Here is a 7,656-nt window from a genome sequence, read left to right as displayed (position 1 = left end):
GATTTTGGACTTCTGCTCTCCAGACCTGTGAGGGAATCCATTTCTCTTGTTTCAAGGCTCCCAGCTTATGGTACTTGGCTATGGTGGTTGATGAGCAAACTAATGACAGCCAGGTACCCCACAGGCACATTTGAGATAGGCCTGGTCACTGCAATGAGGACCATGACTTATTTTTCTCTCTACATTTGGTAAATGAGCTGCCACCCACCCACAGGGTTGGTAAAACACCAGTGTAAAATAAAATGAAGTGGTCGGGTGTGACGATTCCATCCATGTGCGTGCCTGAAGGAGCAGGCAGCAGCTAACTGTGGGTATGGAAACAAAACCCTTGTTGTTTCCCCCCCCGCCCCCAACCCGGGCCCAACACTTTCTTTCTGGTTCATTTGTGATGGCTTGAAAAAAAAAAGCAACCGCTGTTTTTCATTTTTTGTATGATATTAACGTTTTATGAGTGAAAGCAAAATAAGAGGGAAAGCTCTATCAGGCTTATCTCAACCTGCAAGGTGTACTGCCAGAGAAGAACGCGGAAAGTGACTTAGCGACCTCCTGGTCCAGCAGTCCGCAGTCCTGGCTGCGCTTCCTGGTTAGCTGGGGGCCTTTGAAAGTAGCATCATTCGATTCCCATCCCTAGTAATTCTGATGTAATTGACACAGGGTGGGGCTTAGGCTTTGGTGTTTCGCTCTGTGCCCCAGATGGTTGTAACCTGTAGCCAGAGGGCTGGTCCGACCTTCTCATTTTACAGAAGAGAATATCAAGGCCGAGGCAGGTTAGTGACTTGCCCAGGATCAAAAAGCCAAGCGTCTTGCCACCGTGTGTGCCCCCAGAGCATCCTGTCCTTCCTTCACCTGGATCATGCCTGGTTACTTACCAAGGCTTAGCTCAAGTGGTGACTTCTTTCTGGGGCCTCTCTCCTGTTCCTTAACCCTCCTAGTCTCTGCGTTTATCACGCATACTGATTCAGGGGCCTTCTCCTCCACTACTCAGCTCCTGGTGGTCAGGAAATAGCCAGGTGGGAGAAAAATCCTAAAAACTTGTTCCAACGTCAAACAAAGCAGGATTCTAAGTTACTTGCAGTGCCCTAATTTGTACATAATTCTTACTGTCAAATTCATCAGCGATCACTATTAATTTCTCTTGCTCTCTTGCTTGTAGTTGACCCTCGAACCGCAGGGGTTTGAAGTGTGCGGGTCTGCTTATATGTCGATTTTTTTCGGTAAATACAGTGTAGTACTATAAATGTATTTTCTCTTCCATGTGATTTCTTCATAAAATTTTTCTTTTCTCCAGCTTCCTGTATCGTAAGAATACAGTATACAATACATATAACGTACAAATTATATGTTAATTGGCTGTTTATGTTATTGGTAAGGCTTCCAGTCAATAGTATGCTATTAGGAGGTTTGGGGAAGTCAAAAGTTGTATGCGAATATTTGATGGTGCGGGGGTTGGCACCCCTAGCCCCCATATTGTTCAAGGTAATTACTAACTTTTTTTGGATAGTTCCTAATTTTTATGATGGTTAGAAATTTGGAAATCATTCACAATTACGTAGATTAAATAAAATTCCCACAGAATCACTACCTGAAGGCTGGTTGTTGATATGATTTCTCAATTAATCAAGCATTTATTGGGTACCTATTACATGTTATTTGGTGTCAGAACACCTAGGTTCAAGCCAGCCCTCAACCTCTGTGTCATCACTTTCTTTCTTTCTTTCTTTCTTTCTTTCTTTCTTTCTTTCTTTCAATAAAATGTGCTTTATTTGTAAAATGATCATTCTCACAACAGTTCCATAAATTATTATATTCCCATGTGAACAAACTGAGGCTTAAAGAGATTTTCTACATTTCTTAGTTTATAAGTGCCAGCCCTGGGATTTGCACCTAGATCAGGCCGACTCAAAGCCCATGCCTTCTCCTCTATTACTATTCAGTTGCTAAGCTCTTACTGCTTGCTCAGTTCAAGCAAGCAGTGAAATTCTGAGCTCTATTAGTTACCATAAAAACACGTTGTTAAGAATGTGTAACCAGGACCGTCAGGGACAGCTGCACAGGTTACGCACTGTCAAACCAGGATGTGTCATTCACATTACAGTCCAGGATGAACAGATGTTCCAGGCATTGTGTGGTGACGTGTACTCAGGGGCTGAGGGTCAGCACTGCACACAGGCCTGTGCCCCTGGGCTGAGCCTGGAGCGTCTGCAGGTTGTGGAGCGGATGGTCAAGCCACATTGCACGCCGAGCCACAGAAGTGAAATGCCACACTCACAGAGGCCTTCCAAAATGTTCTCTGAAATGACCTCAGTGAAACACAGCAAGAGGAAGAGGGCTGGACAGTGAGCTCTGCACAGCAAGTCAAAAGCCATGTTTACTGATCCTGGGGAAAAGCGCTTCCTCTGAGAGCAAAGCGAGACTTGTTAGCGGGTAGCTTGCAGGAGAAAGACTCTGGGGCCGGGCCAAGAAAGCACAGTGGGGACTGCTCCCCGGCCAGTCCACTGGCAGCAGATCCTTCAAGGCCAAACCGAGGGCTGCTCGGGAAACGTCCAAGCTGCTTCCTGGGCATCTTGGGAAAGTGAACAAAGGTGACCCAGCTTTCTTCTCAGCAGAGGAGGTGGGGGGGCGTGTCTCTACTGAACCTCAGAGCAAGAGACTAAGGAGTCTCCCACAGCTCAGAGAAGCCACGAGGAGGAGAGGTACAGGTGGTGGGAGGAGAAACCAGACAAGCCTGTAGGAGAGGCAGGGTGCAGAGTATCAATCAGCAGTGTCGCCACGGGGCAAACCCTGGCATTTCTGGGGCACCTGCAGAGCATTTTCGTATGCGTGTTCCCGTTTGGCCCTCACAGCCGCCCTGACAGCTCGTTGTCATCACCATTTCACTAGTGAGGAAACTGAGGCTCAGAGAGACCTACGATCCAGCCCGTATCTACTGAGTGGACTTGATCTCTGCCTGTAGCCGGGGCTCCTGATGATGAATCTGAGCTCCCTTGGTAGGGAAAAGCTTCAAAACCATGGGAAGATGTCCTCGCTTGCCTCTGGGAGGAATAGTTAGGAAGATGCTGTAGGGGAGGACCGGTGACTCTCGGCAGTCTGGTCCACTAGTCTTGCAGGGGGCGGCCTCTGCCTACCCTCCAGTCTTTACCCACTGTTGCCTCTTGTTTTTGGCACTCCTGACTCCCCCCATGCTTAGCCATTAGGAGCTGCTTCTCTGCTCCGCTGGTATGGAAGTAATTCTTCCAGCTCTTCCCCCGGCTACTTCCTTTTCAGCAGTTGCCTCTTCCAGGAAGCCCGCCCTGACCCACAGACTGAGCACCCCTGCTTATCTCACAGCAGAGATCGATTGACTATTTTCTTAGCTATCCCAGTAATTCTGTCAATGGCCGACCTACTCCCGCCTGGCCCTTGCAATGACAAAGCCTGGCGTCTCCTGTGTCAACGCCTCTCCACCTTAAGCCACAAGCACCCATCCGTCTCCTTTCTGCACTGCCCACTGGGCTGGGCAGCATTGAATTCTGCCGCACAAAACCTTGGAAAAGAAGGACACCCACACACGCATGCATATTCCAGAAAAAGAGAAGAAAATGGGCCAGGAGATCACTCCAGGCTCTTGCTCCAAGAGAACAGTTTCTTCCCCCTTAGAAAAAATGTACTCACCAAGGCACAAAGCAGAAGGAGCCTGGCAATTCCATTTGAAATGAAATCCTTCTCCTAAATTATCATATTTCAGATTGGAACCACATCCTCCCCCCATCAGCCCCTGCCCCATTGCTCTTTAGTCTGTGTGGAGACGCAGTGGGGAAATGTGAATTCTGCTGATTAAAAGGAGCCTGTGACAGGCCTGCCACCAGCCAGTTCAGAAGAGACACATCCAATTAAAACAGACAACATTTTCAGAGACCCCAGGCGGGCATTTCATCTTCTCAGTACTTTCTCCAACGTGTCAGTGTTACCTGAGGCAGTTCTTCCTGTTTTTTTTTCCTCCCCCACTATGAAATTTAGGTCAGTAACTGCATAATCCACGAAAACAACCCTGGCTGCCTCCTCGTCTCCTCCCCCTCCTCCCCCCACTGGAGCGGTCTGTTTGGAAATACATAATTGGGCCCAAATGCTTCCCCCAGCTGACTTCAGTGTTCGGGGGCGAGGACTGGGCTGCGACGGCCCAGGTGCTGCTGGCCCCGCTGCACCTGCACGCAGGACCCGCGATGAGAGAGGAGTTGAGGGTTGGCTACGTGGTTCCATAGTGGAATCGAGCTGAGCTCTCGGCCCGGGGGGGCCGGCCGAGATGTCTGGCCGTGCCATCGAACTCCATGCCCTGCCCCGAAAATCAACAATGTGCCCTCAGGAGAGCGACCGACTCTTGGGGTCCAGCCTTTCATCCCTAAAAGGACGTGAGCCGGCTGGATGTCTATCCAGCCTCTCGTTGCTCTCGTGCTAACACGTACCGGCTCCCGCAGAGCCTTTTCGAGGGAGGTGCTGTCTCAGGAGGTGCAGGTCTGAGCGTGCATCTGTGTCCACTTGTTTCTCTGGATGCCTTTGGGAGAATGTCCAGATCCCAGGGAGATGGGGAGGTGGGTGTCTGCAAAGACAATCCCCACTCAGCCAAATTAGGCGAGGGAACTGGCTTCCTTCCCACACTTTAGCTGGGACACGCATTGTGCTTGCCACAGAGACAAAACTGTGTGCTGAAACAGGAAAGCAAATTCTGTGCTTGGAGAAGCAGGAGACAGAGTAGGCTGGCCAAGCCAGGCCCAGCAGAAGAGGACCTAAAAAAGTATTTCCTCACGCTCCCGTCTCTGGCCGGCCTGGCCTGTACAGGACTTCTGGCGTTTGCTGGGTGAGCTCAGGAAACCGTTTTCACCCTACATGTTTCCATGGGAGAAAACAGGGACACAGACATACGAACAGCCGCTTTGGTCTTGTCTGACAGACCTTCTGCAGGGTACTGCGGTCCTGAAAAGGCACACGGGGACCTTTGGGGTGAGCTGTGGTCATCCATCCTCTGTGGGGCCATACTCGGCTGCAGGGACATATCACTGGAAGGAGCCTTACATGTATCTAGTCCAGCGTGTTCAATCGCAGAGGAGAAAACCGACCCAGACAGGGGAGGTGGCCTGCCACACTCACTCAGAGAGATGCCCGCAGAGTTCGTGGGCCAGGGACCCCTGACTGCCAGGCTGAACGCAGCCCTGGCATCTTATGGTCTTCCTCCTATCCTAGCTTTCTTCTTCCCTGTTGGAAAAATAACTCAGGGGCGCCTGGGTGGCTCAGTCGGTTAAGTGTCTGACTCTTGATTTCGGCTCGGGTCATGATCTCAAGTGAGTTCGAGCCCCACATCCAGCTCTGCGCTGACAGACCGGAGCCTGCTTGGGATTCTCTCTCTCCCTCCCTTCCTGCCCCTCCCCTGCTAGCTCTCTCTCGCTCTCAAAGAAAGACAAATAATCATTTTTTTAAAAAAGGAAAATAATTCAACACAATCCAGCAGGTGATTATAGAAAATCTTCCTTGTTCCAGGCACTGTGCTGGGCACTGGACATAGAGAAGTGAGGTAAGCCACCTGATGAAATTCACCATGTGCTGGAGGACAAATTTCTGCAGGCAAGCAAGTAGAGGCCAGCCCGAGATGATCTTACCTGAGTTCCTGGAGCACCTGTACCCCCTCCCCGGCCCCCCCCCAGTAGTGGTACTGACTACAACGAATCATCAGTGACGTCTACTCGATACTGAGATTTGGAAGGACAAGGACTAGCTGATTGACTTTGTATCCCCAGCGCCCAAGACAGTGTATAATACATGGCGAGTGCTTCGTAAATATTTCTTTAGGGGCACCTGGGTGGCTCAGTCGGTTGAGCATCTGACTTCGGCTCAGGTCATGATCTCACAGTTTGTGGGTTCGAGCCCCGCATCAGGCTATGTGCTGACTGCTTGCTCAGAGACTGGAGCCTGCTTCGGATTCTGTGTCTCCTTCTCTCTCTGCCTCCCCCCCACCCCCCGGCTCACGCTTTGTCTCACTGTTTCTCAAAAATAAATAAATGTAAAAAAAATTTTTTTTAATATTTCTTTAAATAAATGAGTAAATATTTCACTTAAACATAGTAAATGGACAAGTTATTCCTATGCCTCAGTTTCCTCATGTGTTAAATAGGGATAAGTACTTTAGATTTCCAACTCTGGCAGACTAGCTCGTACGGCTGTCCCCCAATTATCCAGTGGTTTGCTTTTCTCAGTTACACATGGTCAACCGAAATATGTCTATTTAAGAGTACATATAGGGGTGCCTGGGTGGCTCAGTCGGTTAAGCGGCCGACTTCGGCTCAGGTCATGATCTCGCGGTCGGTGAGTTCGAGCCCCGCATCGGGCTCTGGCTGACAGCTCAGAGCCCGGAGCCCGTTTCAGATTCTGTGTCTCCCTCTCTCTCTGACCCTCCCCTGTTCATGCTCTGTCTCTCTCTGTCTCAAAAATAAATAAACGTTAAAAAAAAAATTAAAAAAAAAGAGTACATATATATATATGTACATAAATATGTAAATATATACTTTAAAAATATAATATCTAATATATATTTATAAATATATAAAAATTATATATAATTGTACATATAATTATGTATTACAATATATTATATACTTTTAAAGTATATATAATTACATATAATGTATATATATATATATATATATATATATATATATGTTATATATATAATTTTTAAAAGGTATTGACGGGAATAAGGAAGTGAGGACTTGAATGGTCAAAATCCCCAAAGAGAAGGAAAAAGAGAATTTGGTCTTATATTTGGGGTCAGTTTTCCCTTCCAGATATTTTCCAGATATCTGCCAAGAAGCTGAGCAGAGCTGCAGTAGTTACTTCGATAAAGAAAGTTAAAAATTGGAATTAAGAGACCATCAGGGTAGAAGGACCCTGATAAACACACTGAGAAGCAACACACTAGGAGCAAAGATGAACTGGAAACACTGGTCATCACAGACTGAGGCACATTTCAGATCAGCTTAATCTTTTTTTTTAATTAAAAAAATGTTTAATGTTTATTTATTTTTTGGAAAGAAAGAGAAACAGAGCGTGAACAGGGGAGGAGTAGAGAGAGAGAGAGAGGCACAGAATCAGAAGCAGGCTCCAGGCTCTGAGCTGTCAGCACAGAGCCCGACACAGGGCTAGAACCCATGAACCGTGAGATCATGACCTGAGCCAAAGTTGGACGCTTAACCGACTGAGCCACCTAGGTGCCCCTTAATTTTTTTTAATGTTTATTTATTTTTGAGAGAGAGAGGCAGAGAGAGTGAGCAGGGGAGGGGCAGAGAGAGACAGAGACACAGAATCCAAAGCAAGCTCTGGGCTCTGTGCTGGCAGCACAGAGCCCGACACAGGGCTTGAACTCACGAGCCGTGAAATCATGATCTGAAGTCAGATGCTCAGCTGACTGAGTCACCAGGGTGCCCCAGATCACCTTAATCTCGTTATCGATTAACCTGATCTGTTTCTCTCTTAGCTGCCTTCCGAAGCAGAAGCAAGTCCTCTCTGGAGAATGATAACATCATCTAGCACCTTGAAATACCTCTACCAATCATTGTCCACCCACAATTACTAGCACTCAATCCAAAATCGTCAGACAGACCAAGAGGAAAGAACAAAAACGGTCAAAGCCAA

Source organism: Panthera leo, chromosome D1 (assembly GCF_018350215.1).
Source record: "Panthera leo isolate Ple1 chromosome D1, P.leo_Ple1_pat1.1, whole genome shotgun sequence".
NCBI lineage: Eukaryota > Metazoa > Chordata > Mammalia > Carnivora > Felidae > Panthera > Panthera leo.
This window is presented reverse-complemented; position numbering follows the sequence as displayed.